The following is a 27,261-nucleotide window of genomic DNA, read 5'->3' on the forward strand; positions in this document are numbered from 1 at the left end:
GAGTATTTCTAGGATTCAAAACCGTGTGTCTTCCACCCAATAGTAATTGTGTGCACGAATTACTTAATTTCCCATATGACTTTTAGCATATCCGTTTGACTAAAGCTTAAGAAAGGAGAAGTTTTAAAACATTTTTGTAACAAACTCCAGTCAGGCATCTAGGCTGCTTTTCTTATACATAACACTTTCTATTTCCAGACACTGTAAATATTGGCCTTCAGAATAGCTTTGTGCAGTGTTTACCCACATCACTTTATGGAAGATGAAGAAAGCAGAAAATACCCACTGTTTCCAAAACGGGAGATAATTTTTAACTGCTTGTATTTTTGAATGCATCTTTTGAGACCCTGAGGCTTTATTTCCACCACCACTGGTTCTGTACGCTTCCCTCTCCCACCAGTGCTAGTTGTAAGTTGCAGTCATTAAGCACAACTACCCCAAGGTAGATATTGAACACTGTCAAACCTCATGTAGAAGTTAGAGCTTTTAGGTGCAGGGAAACCAGGGCAAAGTTCTGGGGAACAGGTTAGAAGTGCCTGAAGTTTGGGCCTCTAGAAAAGCTGTCATTCTTCTCTATTTTTAAATGTACCAGAATGAAATTAGGGATTGGAATGGCAGGTGCTGCTGTTCTTCTGTTATAAGCAGCAATATCTGTTTTGTTAAGCAGTTTTCTGTTTCATAACTGTAAAGTAAATAAATAAAATCTTTGTGCTGTTTAGGTGGAGTTTAAATGTGGGGTCCAGATTGTCTCCAAAACAATTTGTAGGACTTCTCCCCCATTGTAGTGTATGAATAACACCCACTGAACTCAATGTGAGGGTTTTTTTATCGTGTGGCTGAAAAGAAGAGTCCCTATTTATAGCATTCAAACGTTGGCAGGTGCAAGACTGGTGAGAAATGTTAGTCTCACACATACAAACTAGTTGTTTAGGAGAGACTTCTACGTGGTGGGAGCTGCTCCTCGCTGGGCCGCTAGAATCAACAGCGTTGCTCAGTGGCTGTCTTCTTGTTGAGATCAATCAGCTTGCATTTCCAGGAGGGTGTGTAACGAAGAAGGGCCTGATGGTGCTGATTGCAGTAATATACTTAGCTATGGCAGCCTTAGCTATTATTTATAGAAGTGCTAATTATATCAATAGAAATAGCAATATTAATACTGTTAAGTGTCAGAATCCACGCTTGACAGCATGAACTAAACACAGCTACTGTGAAACAAAGCAGCCAGCTTGTCTCCCTTGTCAAACCACCAATATGCATTTCAGGAAGAGTACACACCCACCTTAATTGCTTGGGGTCTCACCATTTTTGCTCATCTTGTTATATCACTATCATTTCAAGCTGAAAAACTCACAAGACCGGCTGTTCCCATAAAGTGTAGACTGTATTCAAAGTCAGTCTGGAAAATTCAAACTGTGACTAAAAGTGTTACAGTGGATTCCAGTTTAAAGCTGTCATCCTACAATGCTGGAGACTGCAAGTGTCTTGAAGTTCAGAATCTGACCCAAACTTTTTTTTTTTTTAGTCTGTATCCTACCACTGCTTGTTTACAACATAGTTGGTGAGGACACACGTAGATTTCAGTACCCACAGTTACCTTCAGACTACGTTATAACCAGCCTTAATTGGCATCTTTTAAAGGGCAGAAATCATATTACCAAAAAATAAACAAAACTAAAAGAAAACAAGAGCATATTGAGACTTATTGTCTGGCTGCTTTTTTAACATTTAAAATATGCTTGATTTCCTGTCACAGCTCTTGTTACATCTGCCTACCTCTTGTGACAGTGTTTTAGACTGACTTCCCACAGGAGCTTACAAATCAAGCAGGTTAATGTCTTCATTAAAACTGAATAACAGTTTACTTTGGGAAAAAAACATATTAAATATTTCAGGATATTGAACACCAAACTACTATTAAGCTTTAACTAATGCATTTACTTTGCTGACACTTGCTCTCCGATGGGACATGTAGCTCAAGTTAATGTCACTCGAAGTGATGTTTAAGACTTCATGAGAAAGTGTTTCCAACCCCTTCTAGATGATTTTACTCTAATTCTATCACTCTGTACTTGAGAAAAAGTTCTAAATAAGTTATTTCAGCAACTTGCCATCCTTATTTTGGAAGTGTACTGGGTATAAATGTCTTCTTTAGAGTTTTAAATAATCCTTTCTGTGTCCTAGATACATGTGGTGCATTGTGTGAAGACAGTGAACAGGCTGTTGGCCTCTGGACATGTAACGAATGTCCTTAGCTTGCTTTGCCTTTGGGAGCAAAATACAAGGATTGTTGCAAACAGAAAAGGTTTGGGTTTTGTCACCCATGACTGCGCTCTACCTTAAGGCATGACTGATTTAGTGGATCAGGGAGATAGAAATGGAGGCACATGGCCAGTAGGTCAAGGTTTCTCAGCTGGCAAGTGGAGATACTCTGCGTGGGCTGCTGTTACTGCAGAGCTGTGGGCTTGTGTCGTTCTCACTCTCTGCAGAATCCAGTTGCAGTGATGCCATGTGGGACACAGGAACATCCCATCAGTAATAGGAATGGGGTTTGTTTGGGTTTCTTTTGTTCATGTTGCACTGCAAATTCTGTTGGTGTAATTTGCTTTATCAGCTCTTTTGTTCTTGTTGGGATTTTTTTGACCTCTTCATTTGGCAACCCTACAGTTTACTTATCTATTATCAGAGCTATGTCAGACAGTGATGCGTCATTCTTTCTGGATCCGACTACAGCAGCATCCCAGTACATGATGCAATCAAACAACATTCCTCCATTGGCAGATTTAGACCAATCCTTTTGAAGTTTCTTAATGTATCCAGAATCAAAGCTACTGTCAGTTTTACGCTGTAAGAATACTGATACTTTGTTGTAACCCTTCCCATCGTTGGTCTGTAATAATCCTGGAACTCTTCTGACATCCCTTTAAACTCTGCAAACAGGTGATCTGTGAGTAAATCTCCCTGAGGAGTTACAAACTTTCTTGAATTATTTACATCTACTGTAGGAATTCTGTCTTGCAATGCATACTGGGCTGATTGCATAGATGATACAAACTGAGTGATGCAGAAAGAAATGGAGGATGTGCCTGGAACATAAAGATATGCCTTAGACTCATGAATATATTACATAAAAAACAATTCTTACTATAATGCTGCTGGCTTTTGCTGCATTAACTTCAGGAGAAAAAATTGTCCACAAAACTTAGGATCTTGGTTATAGCCATAAAGAAATTGTTGAGAAAGATGAATGGCTTAGAGAATAATTTATGCAATAGGACAAAAATAAAAAGCCCGGCTTAACTACTAGTGGGTATCTGAAAGACGTCATTGCTCAGTGGTGATGTTCTGGAATATAATGAGCACTAGCCTCATCTCATTTGGCAAACATGGTAATTCCTGGTAGGACAGGAGATAATTAACAAGTGCACATGGAAAATGAATTGGGTTTTTTTGTGGTGTTTTTTTTTTTTTAATTTTAACTCATGGTCACAATGCATCTAAGTTCAGTAGAGTAGAAAAAAATAATTATTAGTTTTAGTAGAATAATTTTTTGGGGCACTCCACTTTTTGAATAAACAAATACAGATCAATATTTTCTTGAATTTACTGGTCATGCACATTTATTCAGTATATTGTCATTCACTCCCTTTAAGTAATTCCACATGTCACATTTTTGGGAATTTTACATATGTGGTTTGAAAGCAAAAATTGTTGTGCCTAATCCTGCCTTGCAAGATAAATAAGACAGGCCTGCTTTCGTTACCACAGTGGCTGACTACTTCTCTCTTGTGGTGCAAATACAAACTCAGGTTCATGATTTGCTTTCTGAAAGGCCTCGTGGACATTTGTTAAGGCTTTGCATTTTATTCCAGTAAAACATAACATTTTGGTCAAAGGGTGTTTACTTAAATGGAACAATTCCAAAAAACCAAGGACTTGAGACGAGGAGGGTCAATAATTTCCCTTTTTCAATGGTGGCTCATCTTGGTGCTACTGGGAGACATTCACCCAGCCTTGCTGTCTGGCTCCAGTTCTGTGGATGCCATTCACTTGGGCTGATAATGTGGTGCTTTTTACCTAAGCATCACTGCTCCTGGACAGCACAGTAACCTGGACCTTACCTGATAAGCATGATAATTCCAGATTCCCAATTAGTATTGATGTTATTTGCATGTGTACATTCTAACAGGAACTGGGGAGTCCCAGAGGAGATCAGTGCCTCATCCACTGCTGCTGGGTATTCTACATGCAGTAAAAGAGGTGCTGCCTCAGGAAGCTTTTAGTTAATAAAGCAAGTCAGGAGAGAAGTGAGCGGAACAAAATGTTAGAATTTCCACTGTTGTGGTTGCAGACCAAGACACAGAGAAAAATTAGATGATTTTATTGGGATAATCCAGGGAAAGGAAATAAAGGTTTTCAGAGGCAACTAACTTCCACTAAAGCAAGTATGGGAGTGATGTGCCAACCTGCCATTTGTGCCTTTGAAAATTTCCCCAGGGAGTCTATTGTAGAGCCAAGCATTGAACTCTGATCTTCAGTCCCCCACCAGACAATCATTCCTTTCTGCTTTAAGTGTTTTTAATTGAAAAATACCATCTGAACAGTGTCTGTAAAGAATTACTTTTCCTCAGAACCTCCAAAAGAAAAGCAAAATGATGCGCTGCAGCAATAAATTAACCAGGGATCAAAATAAAAACCACAGTCTTGTTATGAAAACCAGAACTGGTGGGTAAATACTGTGAATTTATGACACCACTGGAAAACTAAATCCACTCTGGTAAATGTTAATACTTTTAGAACTAAAGATTTTTGGTTTAATTATTAAACTATTCAAAAATCTTCTAAGCAGGCTTCACATGCAAAAGCTACAGAATGTTTAAAAAAACATACAGAAGTTCATCCCTTGCTTTTCTGCAGGCACTATTTATATCTATGTTGGTGTTTGTTTCAGAGAAGAGAATAAAACTGAAGTCCACATGACTCTCTTACTCTCCCCAAATAGCAGTAACACTTTCCCTTTTCTATAGGGTTGTACATATATTCACTCACACGTTCTCATCACTTTGTTAGGGGGTAGACTCTTTTCCCGTTTTGCAGGTTGGGGAACTCTGGCAGAACTCAAGGTTACACAAATACAGAGAAATGGTGAGAGTCAGATTACGCTGCTGGAGTGACCCATGTTCAGGCCACTCCAACACGTCCCCTAATAATATTTTACAAGCCTGAGCCATCTGTGTGTGATGAGATCAGAAGTAAGGAAGTCTGTAGTTGCCAAGAGAATTTTAGCAAGCAGAATTGTACAACTACAAAGAAATCCTACAGCATCAACCAAGGAAGCTCAGAGAAATATGTACACTGAGCTCTTTTTGACTCTTTAAACTGGCGACTGTTCTTGTTAAATTTTAAGGATTGGTTCTTCCTGTTGTGCACCTAATTGTTATTGACCATACTGTGAGCTTTGCATACATTATTAGGAGTCTCCAAAATGGCTAATCCCATATTTTGGAGAAGCAAGAAGAAACTACTGCTGCATCTCTCTCTGCACATGGAGCAGTAGTCAACCCCTACATCTTGGCTGCATCCCAGCGGTTTGGTTTCCTTCCCCTCACAAAGACACACGTATACAGAAGCTCAGAAGTACCCCAAAGAAGAGACCCCCCCGAGAATTCCCTGTCTAATTCTGATCCATGGACTTCTTGCCATTTGTGGACTTCACATCAGTGAGATGGGCTATTACTTATGTCTTCCTTCCTTTACTTTGTGTAAGATGAACTTTACAAAAACAAATAAATACAAAGTATAGGCCTTTCAAAAGCTCTCAGCATCAGTTTCACTCTTCTCTCTTTGAACACAACCGGGACTTGACTGGAAGTGGAATTAAGCCCACATTGAACATTTTCAACACTTGCAGTCACAGAAGAATTTATAATCCCTATGAAAGGGATTCTGAAGTTCTTCAAAGGATATCAATCTCATGCTCTCAAGAATGGTTCTGATTCTGGAACAGAAAGTCCCTTGAGCTGCTTTCTTGGTTAATATGGGTTAAGTTCAAATAGGCTTTCTCCCAGTTTGTTTTATTAGAAAATGGTATTTATTTGACTGTGGTATGCTACCTAAAATTGTTATAATTTGTTTCTTTATTTCCATAAACATTTCTCTGTTTGTTTTGGAAGAGTGGTTACTTAAGGAAAAAAAAACAAAACCAACAAAGTAAGCTTAAAAATATACTGCTTGTCTCCCATATCAAATTTTCTCTTGTAATCAGTGTATATAATTTTCCTATAGCACCAATCTAAACAAAAAAAGGCAAACAAAAGAAAAGAGAGGGAAGAGAGACATTATATTCTATTTTCAGGATGGCATATCAGACCACACGCACTTACAGGGTAGAATAGATTTATTATTTTGGGCAGTACAGTGGAACTTATGAGAAGCTTTCTTTTTTTATACAAAGTTAGTTCAGAGTAGATTAAAGTTTATTTCAAACTCAGCATATTTGACCTCAAGCATCATAAGAGTCATGTAGAATTGGCTCATGCTATTAAATTCCTACAGCGAACTCCATAATAATGATTAATTTCTTTCATAAACTCTCTTCATAATTAATACAGGTTTCATTGTGGGCACTGCTATTCTCATATTGATTATCTCTACAATTTAGATTGGACTCGTAAAATGATGTCTTTGTTTACTCTGATGGCCAGACATTTATTTTACTTGGATAACTCTCATCATTTGCAAACTGGACTGGGGATATTGCTATCATAGAAATTACAAATATTTCAGACCTATCCATGCAAGAGCAGGGATAATTTTTTGGCACCTGAGATTAGTAATACTTTGGTGTTTTCTGATGCTTCTCATCTGAGAATCTGAGTTCTTTATGAACAATTAATTAAGCTTTAAGACACCCTTCTGAAATAGGAAAGCATTAATAGCCTCCTGCACTGGATAAACTCATATTTAGAGATGTTGACTGACTTAGTTCAAGACACCTGTCAAGTTGTCTACATTCAAGTTGGATATAACCCCTATTTGCTGATTACCTTTCCTATCCTCCAGTTCTGAGTTTTTCTCACCTGGCATGACAATTTTTGATGTGGCATAGTTCCTTTTGGCAAAACACACATTTTGAAAAATTATAATGGCTGGGTTTGCTTTAGCTACTTGTACAAGTGTAGACCTTGCTTGTTGCTTGTTTCTTTTCAAAAATAATTTTATTTCTTAGAGTCTTTCTTAGACTACAGTAAAATCAGTAGACTTCTAAAGACTCTAATAATCCCTTGTAAAAAAAAAACCCTCAAAACATGACTTTCACATTTCAGACAGACTTCAGGAAAAGCAGCTTTAGTTGGAAAAGCAGAAAATAGTCAACGATGTTATGGAAAAGGTAAAGAGCCACAAACCAGATTTTGGAATATTACCCTTTGCACTCCATGCAATGTTGTGCAACAGGTGAGCCTTTCTCTTGGTCAGTCTTATGTATGTTAACAATGTAAATGCACTTTATTGCAATATTAAAGGAAACCCTTCTCTTATAATTGAGAGATCTCACGGATGGGACCAGTACATTTTGTTCAGTTCTGTTGTCCAGACTCTGGAGGGTCCTGAGCCCCATGGGAGCTGCTGAGCTCTCTGTTTTGTTAACTTCAGAGGGTGATGGGGTGGGGGGAAGTTGCAGTGACTGGCAGAAGTTAGTCTTTGTAAAGCCTTGGAAACAAACAGGAATTCCATTTTTTGAGTTGAAGTCAGCCATCCTGCTGTTGCCAAACCTACAAGCAGAAGGAAATGTGGATGTAAAAAGCAGCACGTATATACATATTAATGCTTCCAGTACAACATCCCCCATGCCTGAGGACAGTAAGTGCAACTGAGGACATAGTGAGGTTTACAAGAGTACCTCACATGTTGAGATGCTTTATAGTCCCCCCTGTGAATAGCCTAGCGAAAACCATATGTGAAATATAAATATACTGGGACTTAAAAATGGAGCTGCATTCCAGTCTTTTAAGTTAATTTTGTAACATGCTGCATCTGAGGGCTTAATGTGTGTTGTATCCAATGCTAGCTGAATACTGCAGGGCTTAATAAATGCAGTGTGTACTGGAGACACCAGAGGGTCTGATGGAAGACGTGAGAGGAGGAGAAGATGGTGGCGGAAATAGCACATTTTAGTGAAAGAACAAATCCGGTTTGAACTAACTGCGTGCTTGCTTCCTTCAGTCCAAAGGCAACAATGAACTCCCGTTGTCATGCTGAGTCAGTTGGCAGTGACTCACTTTATCAGTCTCAAAATTGTCCAGCATTTCATCAGAACTGGATTACACAATGGGTTTTTCCTTTTCCCCCTTTTTTTTTCCCAATACACTTTTAGTATTAATAGGCCTGTAAATCATCTGATGTTAACATGTTTCCTCATTAACTTCTACTTTTTTAATTATAAGATTAATAATCGTAGAACTTCCCAAAGAGGGAAGTACAGTAATCCCAACTTGACTTGAAATTCTCAAGGAAAAGCTTTCGTAGTTATGTGATTCTCTCGGTTAAAAATAAGTTAAAGCCTTTTGTTGCTTTCCACAGGATATTGGCATAGCTAACATATGCTCACAATTGTTCAGCTGAGGTATGTGTTCTCTATTGGGTGTGGAGAGAAAACTTGTATGTGGAAACAGCAGCCAATGTATCAAAGTTGAATTTTTCTCTCCAGCATGACTTTTTTTGGTTTTTTTCTGCAAAAGCCTATTGGAGGAAACACTCAAATGCAGTATAGTATCCACTGAAACAGTGCTCACAAATCATGTGATGTATTTTATGGGTGCATTTATCCCTTGAACACAAAAAGACACATTACCTAAAAGGCAAAGTGTGTGATTCTGCACTTAAAATCAAGAACATCTTCACAGTCTCTGTAGTTTGTGAAAAAAATTAGCTCTATGAGGCTTTATATCTAACTCTGCATATTGGTGCACTTCATCAGATTCTTTGATTTTAACACCTATGCTGTTACACAGTTTCAATGAAAGCAATATGAATAAACTAAAAATGTGTAAAAGTGATGCTGAGTTGGCTGGACAGCAATGCATCTGCTCTAAAATCCAGCATTTCTAAGTTCAGCCATCTTGTCTGCCCTAATTTAACATCTGTATTTTCCACCTGCAAGATTAAATTAACTGTATTCAATCAAATCCATTTTTTAATCACATATTGAAAGCAAAATATGTATCTTCAGTTTTTAATCTTAGAATGTTCAAGATACCTGGAATGTGTTCAATGCCTGTCCCAATGTTGACATCTTATCCTGGGTTTAATCCTTTCCGTCTGTGTTTCGAATCCATCCTGGTGGCTATGAAATGGAAAGCTTCCAAGAGTCTTTGAATAATTTTTTAATTTTGTTCTTCAGTGGTTCTAGTTCTTTGTTGTTAATTAGATCAAACCACATTTCCACTGAGGCTGTAATGGTAGTGTCATCAGCCTGTAATCTGTCAAGTCCCTCTGAAACCTCCTTCAACTGCTTTTGTAAATTTAGTACCTCTCTGTAAAGTTCCTTGCAGAGAAAAATGTGTGCTATTTTCTGATCAAAGTCCTTCTTCTTCTCAGTGCAAATTTCAAGACACTTGTTGATGCAAACACAGAATCACGTGCTCCTGAGAGGAACACTGAGTGTCTCTGGGAACCAGGGGCACTTTGTCTCTCAGGTTACCCTTTTTCACTCAAGTTATCCAGCCTGCTGGTGATAGCAGATTTGTCTTTGGGCTCTATAGGTACGGGTTTGGAAAAGTTTAGCTGTTCCTTTTTCACTTAGTGTGGCTGAAATACAGCACTGAGCAGCCATATATCAGAAGCAGAAAAAAGAGTTTTAAACATTCTTGTTTCAAATTTTTTTTTCTGTCTAACCAAAGAGTAAAGACAGCTCTCGCATGCACTTCTCATTGCTGGATGGTATCTTTGGTAACTGCACCAGTGCTTGTGGTTTCCATTTTTTAATAGCAGCATACAAAGACATACATTTCATTGTAAACTTGTGGTCATTAGGAGATCATTTGTCATGGTCAGATAGCCAACCTGCACTAATGCTGTTACTTTTTCTTTTATTATCCTCCTGTTTTCTCCTTGGAGATTCTTGTAGTGGACAGCTGAATTTAAAAGTCTCTAAAATAAATGTTTCAATCATTGCTATCAAGTACTCCTTTTGTATTCCACTGAAGGCAATATCATTAAGACAAAATAAGGTTGCATCTGTCTTGTTAAGCAGAGCTTTTCTTTACAGCATAATCAACTGGTAAGCTTGTTTCTGGGTCTTCAAGACACAAAGGTGTCTAATGTTTAAGAGCATCTAGGAGGCTTGGAACACAGATTTAAATCATCATTACAGCTACATTTAATAATGATAATGACAGCATTAAAACATCTCACTTTCAGAATCATCAAACTCATCAGAATCCTGCTTCAGTAGTTTCACTTAAAAGAACATTTCATCTTGAAGAGTCCACAAAAATGAATTATGTGCATTTTTTGAGTTGGATATGAAGTCATCCTAACTTTTTGAACAATTTTGACAATGCCTACACTGTTAAGAAATTGTGTTAGGATCTGTTACTTTGGTACATGCATAAACCTATTGCTTTCTCGTACTTCTCTTGAAGTCAGATAAATGAATATTTTTATGTGTCTTAACCATTAAGCTCCAGTTTGTAATATTGGTATTTTTAATATTAACAGTAGAGTAAGAAGCCTGCAGTCTGGATTTAACAGTTACGATGGAAAACCTGTGTGAGAGCCCTGGCTTTTGTTAGACTTGTTATAGACTACTCAGATTATTTAATGGAAGTTACTTAATACAAGTATTGTATGTTCATGTTCAAAACTTGATTAGTTTATTACTTTCTTTTTAGCATCATTTGGAAAATTATTCCATTGACTATCAGCATCTCTCTCACCAAGCCCTGAAAGTGCTTGACTTGAAAGAGTTTATGTTTTTTGCTGTCTTATAAGAGGGACAGAACTCCTTTACTCGTGCCACTTTCCTGTTGAGTCTTAAAATGTTTAAATTTCTCATTTGCAGATAGAAAATAGAACCTGATTTTTTTCAAGGATCTCTTCTTCCTATTCTTTGTTATTTTCATGTAAACATTTCTAAGTGTCAGATCCTGAATAGTCAGCACTGGATTGTTTCTGTATCTGACATTGTAAATATAGGTAACATGACTCATGGACTCTTCGTCAAACTATGTATAAGCAACCCCTACAGCAAAATGTAATAACATCTTCCCTAGGTCTATTGTGAGGGGCTGAGCAGGCCATCTTTGGTCAAATGTATTTCTGCTTTTGAACACCTCTAGTTTTGTCTGTCACGACTCTGTCTCACCAATCACATCTGTGTGAATTTTGGTTTGGTGTTTACATGGGAGAGCATGGGGAGCACCCCTCTAAAAGCCAGTGCAACTCAGACACTTTCAGTTGCAGAGAAAAGAAAAATATGCTAATTTACCAGTACCATACAATTTGTGCTGCTTTTGCTCATATTTATCATATTTAGTGGCTCTCAAAGGGTCATTGCCTTTTTTTTTGCCTCTGGGGATTTTTTTGTTTGTTTTTTCAGTCTCTCTCAGAGCTGCAAAGTAGTGTGCATCCATGTGTCAGTGGTGTGCAAGGCCTGGTTGGGTGAGGTTTTGAACAACCTGGTCCAGTGACAGATGTCCCTGCCCAAGGCAGGGGGGTGGAACTGGATGAACTTTAAGGCCCCTTCCAACCCAAACCATTCCATGATGCTATGATTACCCTCTCTGTGCAATCTTAGGTGTAGTTTAAATGAAAATGTGGCTGACAAGTAACTATTTGAACTGTTTATTGATGTTTTCTCAAAGATGGAAGTGCATATGCTGCTTTAAGAGTGAGAAGGACATATCGGGTACTGCAGGAAATTCCAAGAAGCTTTCTGTGGGTTTAAAGTGTGGCCACAGTGGGAGAAATGTGTGGAGTGGTAACTGTGTGGGATGGTTGGCTCTTTATCCACCAAGTCCTTCCTTGTCCCCACAGGGATTGTTTTAGGCCCAGAGCTGTGCTTAGAAATTCCCAGGACTTGATCTAATCTTGAGTGCATGTGAGACAAAGCGAGGAATGAAAGGCTGAGTTGGTAGGGAGAAGCTGGAAAATGAAGGTGCTAAGAGGAGCAGGGAAAAGGCTGCAACCTAGCCAAGGTATTTTACTTTTTTATGTAAAAAATATGGGGGTTTTATGTTATTTTGCATGTACTTTTTTAATTACATGCTGCAATCCACTACCCTTCCCACACGTGTGCAGATTTCCATGATAAGCCTAAAGACTGCTCTAGGAAATACTTTTCTAGCTCAAGTAGCATTGCCTAGGAATTTTTTTTTGAGCAGAAGGATTTCAGTTCAAAGTAAAACCTGTGATGTTAGGGGTGGTTATGGCTATTCCTAAAACACTTAAGTAATTTCTGGCCATTTAATTGTGACAATTGAGTAATTCATGGTACAATGTTTTACTTCCAGCTTTATGGTCTGCCTTTTTTCAAACTGCCACAGTTTTCAATCTGCTTCCTAGTCTTTAACCTAACTACTTTTTAGCTGTTCGAAAACAAACTGGAAACATCTTCTTTTACCCTAGTAGGAAGGGTTTTTTTTTTACTCCTTGAGGAGACTGAGATAACTTTATGCACTTTTCCCTTATTTTATTCCCCATTTTGCTGTTTTGTTCCTTGATGGCTTTCATTCTTTGATCAATTCCACCAATTTTAATTGGAATTTTTTTCCTGTCTTCTCTTGTGATAAAAAGATATTTTCAAGTAATCTCTTTCTTTAGGCCCAGTGGTAAAAGGGCTGTCTTTGGGAATTTGGACATCTATTTTCCATTAAAATGAATGGAATGAAGTGTTAGTGTCTGGCAGGGATTTGAACACCTTTGAGCTATTGTGAAGCAAGTATTCTCATTCCTCTGAAAGTGAAGTCTTGTTGTAGATAGGGATGGCTAATCTTAAGCTTTGAGACCTGTGGATGGTGTTGTAACAAGAATGTGGATAGAACCTGTAAATCAGATTTTTGGGCTCTGTTTGTCTTGCACATAACTTTTCTCAGAGTAGTCTGTAGTTATCCCAAAGAACTTCCAGCATCATTAAGTACCTAACACTAAAAATTCATAGCAATTGTTATATCTTGTCTGCTCCAGAAAATGATGTAATTTATCACTTATCTTCATATTTTGAAACAGGGGTCAGACTGAGTTGACTTTTAGCAGTATGGGGAGCTGGTGCTTTTGTTCCCTGGTGGTTGACTTCTTGTGCTCCAAAATTACAGCTTTAATTTAGGATGTAAAAAGCTTGTAGTCTGCTTGACTGTGAGGTTCTAATTAAAGATTGCATTAGATGTGAGCTGACACTTGTTTGTTTCCAGTCAGTCTCTTAATACAAGAATTCTTGGCTGTGTCAAGCAGTGTTGACTCTGAAGACTATTGTCAGTCATTTAAATGTAGAAACTATTTACTGCTTTACTGTTTTTTTCTCAAGAAATAAGGCAGGAAAAAGAAGAGATAATACTGTTATGTAGACCTTCAGCATTGTCACATTTTGATACTTGGAGCCCAGAGTACTGTTTATATTGAAACAGGAATTTGGGGGAGTAATGCCCCATAAATTATCTTCATTATAACCCTGTGGCTACTTCTCTCGTACCTGTTTTAAAGATGCTTACATGAGCTGCACATGGCACCTACACAGGCAGTCCCAGCTCTCGTGACTGAGAATAACTGTGCTGCACCAGGTAACCATTAACAGCTTGCTCACAGTTTGCCCCCATAATCCCATATCTGAGAATCCCCAGTGAATTTTTATGGCACATTGCAGCTTTACTCTGGGAATCCCTAGGAATTTCAGGCTGAAACTCATTTGCTTACTCAGTTGGATGGATGTGTGATGTATAGCTCGATATTTATGTGGGATTTCTATCAGACATAATTTTCTTCCCTTGCTTGGTGCCTGGACCTCAAATGGTTTCCTGAAGCTGGTGAGAATAGCTCCTGAAGCTATTCCATTCAGCTGTAGTGGTAGTGCCATTGTTTTTGAAACAAAAAGTGTAAAGGTATACTGGCATTTATGGTTCTAATATCTGTGATGTTATCACAGTGTGCTAAAAAAAAAAAAAGTTGATGGATTCTGAGACTGCAACAGAGACTACTTAAAGTCATATTTATATCCTGTTTCTTACCAATATTTTGTTGGCTTCAGGACAACTCAACAAATGGAACAGTAGGACAGCAAAGTACCAGTTAATATAAAGTTATCTTTATTCCAAATTCTGTTTATTTTGCTGAGTTTTTTTGTTGCATATTATCAAATGGTTTCACAATGTGACCTCTGACTTTGAAACAAAACAAATTAAATGTTAGTTAGTACTGATTAGTGCAATGTTAACATTGATTCTTTATTTACTCAAAAATCAGGAAATTAACGTTCCTCTGACAAACTTAATTATGCCTAATTGCACAGATATTACAAAGGGGATCTCTCATTATATAATCATAGATAATCCTGGTTGCAATACAAAATCTTACAGTTCTAGCTAATATTTGCAAAGAAAGTTATAGAAAAGGAGCCCTTTGACCATAAAATAGTATCTGACTTGGGCTCATTACAAAACCTGACTGAACAGTAGCATAGAAGTTGGTACACTTTGTTTCTATTATATCATTTTGAAAATATTATGTCACCTTGTTCTGTATGTTCTAGTTCTGTAATGAAAGGCCCTTTTGTTCAAACACGGGCAAAATAAAAGAGTTGTTTGTCTATAGGATACCAAAGCTCATTTCTGTCTGACTTACACCACCACTAACCTTGCTAGATCTTCCAATTTTTGACAGGTTTGATTGAGAGAAAGGTTCTTATCTCTGTTCTTGTGTAAAATAAGACCTGAGGCTTAATTTTCAGTCATTACAACTTTTTGCTTTTAATTTCTTTGGCTTTAAATAATAAACTCTCTCATCTATTCCTTTCAAAATGAGCTTCAATTAATACTTCAGGAAAATAAATGCACCTCTAAAAGTGTCCTTTAAAATAGCTGAGCAAACTGTGTTCACTTTATCAAAAAATATTCTCCTTTAGGCTAAAACTAAAGGACTAATTGGACCCAATCTAGTTTTTCTAATAGAACTTAGCTTATATAAAGTTAAAAAAAAAAAAAAAAAAAAAAAGAAGAGAGACCAGAGTATTTCTTTTCTTTATTACATCTAGTGCATCTTGGTTCTTTATTCTTCAGAAACATATTTGATTAAATGTTTCAAAGGTGACAAATCCTGCCCACATACACACAAAAATAATCCTGAGGTGGTCTACACATAATCAAATTTTGTGAACATGAAACTTTTATACCTAATGTTGGTGGCACTGCTGTTAGTAAAAAGGTTAGATCCTTACTAGTGTTTCCTGTGTGTTTGATACAAGGCTCAGCAGTTAAGCTTGTTGTTGGAGTGGGCTTCTGAGGCTATCAAAGATAAATCTTTGCTTGATGTTTTACTCATTTCCATTGCTTTACTGAATGGTCTCACAATATTTAGTTAGCCCTTAAAGAGAATCAGGCACTTTTTTATAGTCACAGGTCAGAGCCACTTGGCCTAAATGTCCCCAAGTCCCTGGGCTTTATGTTTTCTGTTAACCGGCAGTGGGATTTTAGGGGCACATATCCAGAAACACTAAGCACAGGGACTGTATGGGAATTTGGGCCAGCTGAAAACAGGTCATATGGTGAGATTTTGGGCTGAAATGCTTCTAAGTGAGAAACAAGCCTAAGAGGTTTTAGCAAAAGTCCAGCTTGTTCAGTAACTTAAAAATTCAGTTTGCCTGGTAAATGGATTAGTTTTCCCTTGCCTAGAATACATGGAGAAAAATCTCATAGAGGAACTTTCTCACAAGGACTGAGTTTGAGGAAAATCCTACATCCACTGAAGGGATGTCATGGTGAAGTATTAGATGAATAATAGCACATAGTGTTGCTTCTTTCAAATAGTACAGCATTATTGTACATACTATGACTTTTTTTGGTCATATATCCTTAGCTTTAAGAAAATATATAAAGAAATTCCTAGTTTTAAAAACTACATTAAAAAGATTTAAAAATATTTCTTACCATAAGAGAGATTTTAAAAAAACCCTCTGGCTTTTTATGACAATTGCATAACTTTAAGTGCCTAGTGAAGAGTTTTTGGATGTCTGAAGTTTCAACACTGTTTGCCTCTTTTTTGTAGAGGAGGTTTTGTCCACTTCATGTATAGTCAATAAAAGAGTAAAAATTTCCATCATTATACATCTGATACACTTAAACTGCATTTTTGTTTTTATTTTTCCAGAAATGGCTATTCATTTGGGGGGCAGTATTCTCAGATGTGATATTCTAAACTAGGAGATAATTACCTCTTGAATGAGTAGCATCTTTGAAAATGCTGACATAAATATTTTCCAGGTAGAATGGATTCATGCTGATAGGCTTATGAAAATATTCAGTTGCACCCTGAGGGTAAAATAAAAGATTCCAAAATATTGCTAGTGATGTGTCTCACGTTTTTCCCCCAGCTAGATCAGATCTTCATTCATGATAAACTTAGTGCATCTCAACTGCTACGGCAATCACTAGAGTCGCACAAGTTTGTGTTGCTTTGTTGGCTGTTTTCCCACTATATTCTATTATTTAAACAAGGTAAAAGTAGAAAAGCTCAAGGCCACCTTGAGCTACAAAATTTTCACTATGCTTCATGTCTGAAATCATTATGACAGCAATCAATAGTCTGCATGCTCCTTAACTTTATGTGGCAAAAATAGAAATATTTGATAGTCATCCTGGTTATCTGGTAGAAGAGAGTGATGAATGTGCCTCCTGATTTGTTTGTTACCAAAGCTCCTTTCATGTGATAAACCTACTTTTTACTATTTGTTGTTCAGTTTGGGATGGATTCAGTGTGGATTTTCATAAGTAATTCATCAAATTTCTAGTCCTTAAGTGTTGGCTGAATTGCAACATGTCTCTATGATGGAATCAGAGGTTACCTTTGGGAACTGTATAGTTATATAATAGAGGGTGCACCATACAATGCAGTGGGCTTTGTAACAAGATCTGACTTCATTCTAACTCCACAGCTTGCATGAGGGCCTAGCACCTTAGCTCAACAGCTAAATTGGTCACTAATGGCCTGCCCAGGCAAATAAAGGTAATATCCCAGCACCTCTGTAAGTGGAGAGCATGAACATATATGTACAGCCAAGGCTACACATTACTGCACCTTGTTAGTGGTTAAATAATGGCAACACAATCTACACATCCAGGACAGAAAGACAATAACACATGGACATCCCAAGTTCATGTGCATGTATGTCTGAGGGATTTTTGTACGGTTTTGGTTTTTGAATTAGAAAGTTATATGTTGGTTATGATACTGTCTTGTGGAGTTGATCAGGAGTCTCAGTCCGTGTAGGTGGTGATTAATATACACCACTGTTGATGAGTATAAAAGCAAGGGATTGGCCTTGCTGGGACAAAATTTGTTATGTTGTGAGATCTCTCTCTAACAATTTACTGATGCAGCAGTAGTGTTTACCCAACACAGTACTAGAGAAACATATGACATGGGAGGATTGAGGATTATGCAACAGAAACAACATTTTGCAGCCTTAATGCAAGGTGGACTGGGGAAACAGTCATTGTGCAAAGTGTTCCTCCACTGAAGTACAGGTAGTGTCATCACAAAGGAAAGTGGGTACTTGGCACACACTACTTTCACACAGATTTATACAAACCTGTTTAAACTGTTGGAGACATGTCAGCTTTTCATCTAGTTTATTATTCAAGACATTCTGAGATTAAAAAAAACAAAAAAACAAAAAAAGAGAAAACAGTAGAAAAGCCAGTTCTGGTTCAGTAAGTGCATCCCAGTTGTGCCAATCAGCTGGGGTGTCTGAGAGACTCATCCAGAGAGTCAACATAGCCTGAACTTCTGATCAGGAAAAGCTAACATCACAGTCTCACTTTCTGTTCTCCAACAGGGTGATTAACTTTTTCCTTTTATTTTTTTTCTCTATCTGTAAAATGAGAATGACAGTAGTTTTGTTGCCAAAGGAAGTAGTGAGATTTGATTTGCTTATGATTATGTGCACCTGAAATATGGAACGATGGACCAAAGTTGCTCTATTAAAGGAAAGTATTACTTATCTGGAGGTCTGGCAGTAAGTAGTGACTGCTGAGATGGGAGAACAATTGAGATTCTCTGCATATTGAAAGGCACCAGAAGTGCAATGTATTTCCTCTTTCCTGTCCTCAGCATCATCACCAGTAAATCTGCAGGAATAAAGAGCTTTGTGAGGTCTTTCTATGCTTTTCGTTGGCCCCTGCTGATGTAAATCAAACATACTGTCCTCCTGTTATCTTCAGGTTTAAAAAAACCTATTTTTAATCACTTCATACAGGTATCTAATTTGAATCAGCCTGCCACACTGCAGGACTCTTGAGCTTTTTTAATTGGCATCTCTCTCATTACATTTGCACAAAGTTGCAGGGACACTGCAGGACACCAGTAGAGACATGTGAATCACCAATCCTGTTGGGCTGGCAACAAGATGGTGTGATACACCAGGGGAGCCTCAGAGACCCGTGTATGTGGTTAAGGGGACTGAGTGGAAGCAATCAAGTTCAGACATGTTGCTGTGACTGTTTCTAGGTCCTGCCTATACCATCGGAAACAGAATTGTGATGGAAACTTGCCTGGGATTTTTAACAGCAGTATGATGTTAAACCAGCCTGGTTTCTAGGAGCAGTTCCTGGGATTCTGGTAATGCAGAGCTCCCTGAAGGTACTAATGGAAATGTCGTAGGGCAAATACATGAAGTACATCAAAACCAGTGTTTTAGCCCATCACATGGATATGCAAGGTACCCAACCAGTTCACGGAGTCAGTCTCACTTAAATTCCTTAAGCATTTGAAAATCAACCCTTAGGTATCTGCTAAGAGTCTAATATTTTTATTTTTTTTTTTTCTGAAGGAAGTAGCTCTTATCCTCAGACAAGTTTATATGATGCTGTGACTCCTTTTCCAGTTTTGGCTGCCAACAAGATATGTCTAAACTTAGCATGTTGGTGTGCCTGAAGACATAAAGTGGAGAGGAGAGACTAGAGCAGTCTAGAATATGTTATTTGGCGCTGAAGTACCTTCCTTCCCTCTTTGTCCGTCATCCAGGATTTTGTCATTTGCAACAAAGTATTTCACAGTCCTGGTGGGTATTTTGGTTTTCTCTGTTTTCCCCTTACTATTGACAGCCAGGGCTCTGCAGCTCTCTGGCAGAACTGGAGATAGGTATTCTGGCTGCACCAAACACGACAATTTTTGACATACTGTCTTCCTGGTGCTAGTATATTTTTCATTCTTTTGGAGGCTTCGCTAGAGGGATTAGAGCTCTTTTGCCTCCCTAATGACAACTGCTAGAAACCAACTCTGAACTAAGAAGACAAGTTTGTAGAAAAAAAACAGGAGCATCATCTACAGGGTAGACGAGCATTGCTTGTCCTTGAATTCAGGATGGATAGTGCAGCCTTTTACGAAGCCAGCCAGAAGTCCTCTGTTCCAGCTTCTTTCTTGTGGGGTGACACCATGCATGGCCTAACCAAAATTTGGTGTCTCTGCCATGAGAGATGTACGATCCTGGCACGTGACAAGGGCTTGCTTGTCTGTTCTCCTGCATAGCCAGGCACAGGCCAGCCTTGTGACTGCCATGCAGGCCCTCACTGTCACACGGCAGCTCTGTGTCCAGTCCTGTGACAGAGCTGAAAGCTGCCAGCAGCCACACGTCCTCCTTCCTCTTCTTGCAAATCATCCCAGTGCATTGCCATTGACCTCCTCATATAATGGAGAGGAGGAATTGCAGACCCACAGGAGTGTGGTGTGGTGCTGAGCAGGCATTCATTGAGCATTTTGAATCAAGCAAATGGGCAGTTTTATGTCGGCAAAACATTAAATCAGGATTCTCCATTCAAATTGTACCACTCAGGATTTTTTTTAAAATGGTTTAGATGGATTAAATGATTAACAAGACAACCCAGAATCGAGCCATTGATGGTTAGGATCTAAGTCTAAGAGAGACTCCCAGGCAAGGAACCAGTTGTACAAATCACATCTTGTGGGTTTTTTTTCATTCAAGTAAAACATATATTTGGATTTTATAAAGATTATGGTTAATTTGATTAATTTCTCATTAAGGGCCAAAACTAGCTTAAGTTGGAACCTACTCCATATTTTCCTTCCAACAATCTTGAGGTTTGAAAGTGTTTGGTTTAGTTCTATAGTTCTGTGAGTACACAAACCCCATGTGACTTTGGCTTTGGGTTCCAGTTTGGGTCTGGCCCTAAGCTTTTTTGTAAGTGAATGGAACTGGGCTCAGTTCTAGTGTTGTTACTGAGATTCAGACTTCCTCAAAACATGAGAAATTTTGGCCTGTTATCCTGGTTCAGATATAGTTCTAGATATGACATATCTAGAAAGTTAGAGGAAAGTTAAGGATCTAGGTGCCTCCCAACTTAGAAGGTTTTGGATCTGGATCAATTACAAATCTGAACATTTTTCAAACTTTAGTGTTTCTGACTCAGTACTCAGATTTCAACCTGAATGTCTTACATTTGAAGGGTTCAAGTCTGCTTTTTTATCCAAAGTTGGTACATTTTAAATATCTCTTCAGATTTGTATGTGTAAGATTGGTAGGCAAAGGAATTAATATCAGTTTGGGATCAAATATTCCAGGCTGCTAAGAACTTCTCACATCTGATATCCTCATTTTGGTGTAGACCTGTTTTTTAAATTTTAAATTCAGAGACTATTCCTATTATTTGAACAGAATATAATGATATGAAAACTTGTGATTTTCATCAGCTGGCTTTGATACAAGTCCCCTTGACAAAGTATTTATACTTTTCCCGTAATGTTTGCCATCATAAAACTCTGAGAGATGCCAGGCTGAGATGGGAAGACTCTTCACATATTTACAGTACCATCTACTCATGGAACTACAGTTGAGTCTGTTTTACAGATGGAAAAACTGAGGCAGTGACTGCTCAATTGGTACTTACACAGCCAGATCAAGTTACCACAGTTAGAGGCAAAGTCTACAAATGCCCCTTCTGCTTTCCTGACCTTACATACCCTTCAATAAGGTGATTATGGTCATAAAGTCCAGAGAAGAAAATATGTAATATGTATTTGGAGTAACTTGGAGAGCTGCCTCTACATGTGCTAGGTGTGTACGTAGCTAAATATTACAGAAGGAGTTGAACTAAGTAGTCTATTAGAGCTTTTTACTCTTCATATTTTACTGTAAGGTAAGAGAGGCTGTGTTTTGATGAAAAAACTAATGAAAATTAACCTTTTGAAATAAATTACTTAATCCTTCTGTATTTACTGTACATTTGGGTAAAACCAGAATGTTTATAAACGAAATACAAAAATGTGTACCATCTACCAGTGAACAAAACTAATCAAATTCACCAGTCACCAGGTTAATATTATAAAGAATGTGTGAATCATGAATTTCCAGCCAGCCTGAGGGTACAAATCCATGAATCTAGGGAGTTTACCTGTCTGTTTTAGTCAGCAGGCTATCCCTTTTCCATCACTACAATTTAGGCATATATTGCCTAATAATAAATGTGATAATAAAAATGTATTTTGGGAAGCAGGATGTTGTAATAGAGCTTTAGATCAAAAGTGAGATTCATTTTACTTAATTTAGCCAACTACAAGCTAGCTGCTTAGCCTAATCTAGTTGTGTAGGCTCCCTCTTTAGTGAGGAGACAGAGAAAGCTGGGATGAATTGCTTTTGGGAGGCGCCTGTCTCTCCACTGACAATAGAGGGAGCCTACACAACTGGCTTAGACAGGACACTTAACTTTTAGGTGGGTATGAGTAACTCCAGGAAAAGTCTGTTTTGCTTGAGGAGGACATTAGAGTTCTCATCTGTTTTTCTACTGATTTACAGCATAACCCTGGGAATATCACAAAACTTTTTTTTTCTTTTTTTTTTTTTTTTTTTTTTAGCTAGTATCTCCATCTAAAAAAATACCCTATAAAGTTCATGGAGAACCCTTGCCAAGGATGAAATACAGGTGCAAAATGCTTTTTCCCTGGTCTTCCTACTTTGACGTGTCTGTAGTTGTCATTAAAATAAACAGAATTTTTGTGAAATAAACAACGTAAGTTTACATGTGATGAGAAGCAGGGCTGAGTGAAAATTATTTTAGAAGCAGCATACATCTTCTTCAGATGTGACAGAATATTGTGAAAATAAAAATATAGTAACTGGTTACACGTATTGTTTCTCCTATCTTTGCTTCTCCTTCGCACCTTCTACCACGAGTCCATCCCCTCTACCCCCCCACCCCCCCCCCGCAAAAATATATAAGGAGTGGGGAGAACATTCTTCAGATTAGACCTGTATTTTAAATAACCTTGGCCTGTTTGCAACTGGGAAAATGTTTTTTTACTTGAGAGATTTATTTCTGTCCTTGTAACACCATGTACTATATGCATTGCACCTGTTCAGACATAAGCACAGCACATTATTATAGCTGTAGGGGTAGAAGCTTCCCAATATATATTTTTTTGAAAGGAGGGAATGCTGGGGAGAATAGCCCTCTCTTTTCAATTGTTTACCGAGCAGTCTCTTAGGAAGACTTCTTCCTCATCAAGATCAATTTTCCCTGCTCCCCTATTGTCTGGGGAAACCTATCTTCAGGAGCGTCTTTCTTGAAAGATCTCATGACTTTAAAATCATCAGTGGGCTTTGTGTAGTCTGCCTGTCAAAAGAGATATGTTTACACCTTCCCTGCATGTGTTAGAGCTATAAGGTTACGGAGCAGAATGGCTGATACGTTTCGGCGCTTCATGCTAATATGCACCAAAAAATGTATTTATGATAATCATATGGACTGTCTGAAACAATGCATTCCAACATCCTGTAACATAAATAAGAAAGGTGGAGCCAGCCGGCACCGAAGTGTTTATTTGCCCGCAATCGTGCTCAGCCCCGTATACCTTTGCTAGGCTGCCTCAGCCTGGCAGTATTGAACCTGTTGCTGCATTAGCCGAGTTGTATTTTGCTAGCTCGGGGAAGGAGGCTTGTCTGCTGTCTGGTAGGAGGGCTTTGTCTGTGTGCGCCTTTCTCTCTCTCCCTCTCTCGCTCTCCCTGGCTCTCGCACTCTCGCTCGCTCTCGCTCGCTCTCTCTCGCTCGCTCTCCCTTTCCCGTCTCTGTGGTTTGTAAGGTAGGTTGCAGTGTGTGTATATACACAACATCAAGAGCAGGAAAATGGACTCATTAGGGAGGCAGGCAGTCATTACCACTCACACTGTACTTCCAGGGAGACAGCGACTATGAGGAGACAAACTGAGGACTGGGGAACAAGGTAGGCCAGTTAACTTTTATAAAACATAAAAGAATAAATCCTCTACTCTCCTTAAACCACCAGCAGTTCTTTATTCCCCCCCCCCCCCCCCGCCGCCCCCCCCTCGATTTTTAATTTAGAGATGTAAGTTTGCCAGACCTATTTGCTAGCTTAAAATTCGGAACATCTATAGAAGGCCTTACCCTCCACAAATGTATCCCCCCCCCACCCCCGACTTATTTAAGGGTGTGCCCCCTTATGATTCACTTTAATTACTTTTTTTTTTTAATCATGAAGGAAACAAATACGTTTGTTTTCCAACACTAGTTCCAAGTAAATCAATATCTTTCACTCTTTTAAAACAGCTCTCTCCGTATGTTTGTGGGTCTCTCTGCTTTTTCTTTTCTGTTTATGCAGTTCCATCTGTCCGTCCATATATCATGTTCTCCTTATTTACTGCTAAATGGGGGTTTATTAGTATTTGCCAATGACTTTTAACTGTAATGCCGGTGACCAGGGTTAACGGTGACTCTCGTTCTTTGTTTTCTATATATGTGCACACTGTAAGTTTAAAGTCCAGGCTTGGCATACAGTAAATAAAAGCAAAAAAAAAGAGAAAGCAGGTTCCACTCTTCCTGACAGGATTTTTATTCAGAGATTTTGGTGTTTATCTGTTTCGGTGTGGGGGCAGAGGGGGTTAATTTTGGTTATTGTACATGTACTTTTTCCTCCTCGGTATTTTTAACATCTATTTTTCATTATTAGTGTTTTTGCAGTTTCCTTTGCTAGGAAGAAAGGAGACGTATATTCTAACTTTTATGTTGCTGATCTAATGTAACATTATGGAGGCATCACTGGGTTAATAAGAATTCAAACTTTCTAAGAGGGAGTTTGTATCCTTGGCTGCCCCCCACCCTCCCACTTTATGCATGGTTATGCTTGTGTTTCCGTGTGTACTGACGGGGAAGGGAGGGGGGAAGGGAATAGATATTTTTTACAGTGGTGGCAAATTATGAAATCTATCGAGCCATTTTGTCCAGAAATAGTAACTATTTATTTACCATTTTTCATTCCACAAATATGCTGCTTATTTTTATTTTCAAACATTGAAGCTCTTCTCTGAATTGATTTTTTTTTTAACTTCTTTTTTTTTTTTTTTTTTTCTGGGGAGGGATTTGTGATGCATTTCATAGCCCATTTAGCATTGTCGAGTTTTTGGAGCCCAGATTTATTATGGGTTCTAAAGACTGCTTAAACTGATCCATTTGAAATGGTCTTTTTATCTGAGCTGTTGTCATTTCTGTTGGAGAGTAAAACTGCTACTCTGCTGGTAACAAAAAAAAAAAAAGAAAAAAGAAAAGGGATAGTGGAAGTGAGTTACATAAAATGTTCTGGAGAATCCTAAGTAATTATATAAAATGGACGCTGATCAGTGGAGATCTCTGAACAGTAACAATCACCTTTTTTAATAGAAAATTATTTATTTAATAGCAAGAGGCGGACTTCTTAAAAACATGCATTAGGCCTTCCTTTTAGCACAAAGAAGTCCATAATGCAATATTCCTAACCCACCTGAGACTGCCTAGGAGATTCTCCAGAACCTTCAAATCCTTTGAAATGTTTCTTAAAAATCCATTATTTTGCAGCCAGAAAGAACTTTTGCTGCCAACAGGTTTTTTTTTGCTGTTGTTTGGTGATTTTTTTTTTAGCTGTCCTTTAACTTACGAGTCCCCATTTCTACAGAAGTGCCTCCTCACTGAACAAACTAAGTTAATTGAAATCCAAAGCAGCAGACCTATTCACTGGCACTATAACTACAGAAACCACTTGCTCCATTTTATTAGCAGCTTTTCCAGAACATGAGTGAAACTTTTCAAGGTTTTATATATCAGTGTGCCAAAATTTGGTGGCTCGTCTCTTAGCTGGGGAGTGACATTTATTGTTTACTAATTTTTTTTCCCTCTCTATTTTTATTCAAACTTCTAAATTAATATTTTGTTGATAGACTTTAAATGTGTTTGTTGCTCTAAATGACCTGTTAACTGTAGCAAGGTATTTCCTCTTCTCCTAAAGTTTGAATCTCAGGCTTTGAAACTCAGATTGGTTAGAGAGGGGATGCTGAAGTTGTGCCAAAAAAATGTAGGGCTCTCAAAGGTGGATTTGCTGATGCCTCTAGGTGGTGGTCAGCCTGGGCTGAGGCAGCAGGAGGGCTCACAGCCATCCTCCTTGTGCACAGTGAGGGGTTTTCAGGCGCCTGTCATTTTCTCCTGCACCAGTGCAGGTGTATGTTCCTCAACAGCCCAGGTTTTTTGGACCTGTCCTCAGGTCCATGCATGTACATTTAGCAAAAGCCCAGACTCATCTGAACATTTTTAAAAAACTTTAAAAATTACTCCAAGATACCTCTTGATTTTATGAAAACTCCAAGCAGAAGAATTCAAGCAGAGAAAGAGAGTCAGAGTAAGCGAAACACTTTTCATTACTCGGTAAGATTTCTTTCTAATAGTAAAACCTTCTTCACTAGGAGGATGTAATTTTCCTTGAACCCCAACTATATTCTGTAGAAAAAAAAATAAATAATAATAATAATAATAATAATAATAAAAACCAACTTGGCTCTTTCAATAGCACAAAGTCCATTTGCAATCTGGATGCAGCAGCAAAGGGTAAAGTATGCCTAAGTAAACTTAAATCCAGCGTGTGGTGATGTAACTGGAACTCGGGGAATGCCAGACCTGTTGGCCAGGGGCGCACGGCCGGGTTTGGTGGCGCGGGGTGCCCCGGGTCCCCTGCCCGCAGCCTGGGCAGCTGTGCGGGGCAGGGCTGGCGCTGCTCCTTGGGTCACACTGTGCTTTATTTTAGTGTTGGAGCAGACAGTTATCTAACACACCCACATGAGGAAGTGCTCTGGAGCACTTATTTCATGCCTTGCCATGCCCTGTAGCTAGAGCAATTTTGGGCTGAATGGCGTGTGTATGTGCCGCTCTCACTCCTGGGAGACGAGGAGCAATGCTGTTGGGGTTTCCGCGTGTATGTTTTTGTGCTGGGGTTTTGTTGTTGTTGTTGTTTTTTGGTTTGTTTTTTTTAAACAGGACCAGAAATGGGGATATAAGATAGTTAAATCCGAATACCAAACAAATACCGAGTCAAATTATTTTTAATAGTGGAGGATTTTACTTTTCTCTTAAAGGAGGAAAAAATATCTATCTTGTTTATTTTGATAAAGTCAGTTGTAGCAATTTCCTGAGTTGAATATATCATTATTATAAATATTACTCACAGTTTTCCTATTTTCACATTTTCTTCATAGGCTCAGCTTATTCATAAGGGAAAACAGCTGCAGAATATTAAAAAAATTGTAATATTATTTTTATAAAACTTTGATGTAAATGGGGAATAGTGTCCCCTGCTAGAGTATTCTGTGGGATAGCTTACAAATCCCATACAAGTGAGATTACTTAGATAAATTGTTATTTAAATCGTTTCAAGAAAACCTTGCTCATTTTTGCAGACCATATGAGGTTTTAAGCAGAATAATTTGAATATAAGTTCTGTTTAGAAATTGATGGCACGCTGTGGCCTTGTAGATTTCAGCTGGTTCCACCCCAGTCTGTTTTTATAGGACTTCTTTAAACTGCGATCTGTATGGTAAAGAGCTTCTGCTGAAAGAGATTCATAAAGGTTAATGGGAATTTAAAAACTGAAATTTAACTTCAAGTTACTTAGATCTTTATTTTTAACAAAACTTCTAGAAAATCCAAATCCTTTTATAAAAGTATTTTTTCTTCTTTCTTTTTTTTCCTTTTTTTTTTTTTTTTTTTTTTCCCTGAAACAATGCACTGGAAATAG

General features: G+C 38.2%; 1 protein-coding gene across 45 annotated transcripts in view; it reads left to right on the forward strand.

Moving 5' to 3' along the window:
* The window catches only part of ZBTB20 (zinc finger and BTB domain containing 20), a 473,003-nt gene that overhangs the window by 5,420 nt on the left and 440,322 nt on the right, over positions 1-27,261 (forward strand). For 3 of the 45 annotated variants that reach the window (XM_086882888.1, XM_086882863.1, XM_086882903.1), the window contains exons 1-2: positions 23,176-23,292; positions 23,389-23,433. The exons of 19 other annotated variants lie outside the window; for them this stretch is intronic. The gene's annotated coding sequence lies outside the window, so the exon portion shown is untranslated. Of the gene's footprint in view, positions 1-13,671; positions 13,773-23,028; positions 23,434-27,261 lie in introns of those variants that run through there. 23 more of the 45 variants (XM_086882899.1, XM_086882889.1, XM_086882870.1 and 20 more) reach the window with 13 other exon arrangements.

The sequence above is a fragment of the Cyanistes caeruleus genome, chromosome 3, assembly GCF_971803275.1.
Source record: "Cyanistes caeruleus chromosome 3, bCyaCae1.hap1.1, whole genome shotgun sequence".
Classification (NCBI taxonomy): Eukaryota; Metazoa; Chordata; class Aves; order Passeriformes; family Paridae; genus Cyanistes; species Cyanistes caeruleus.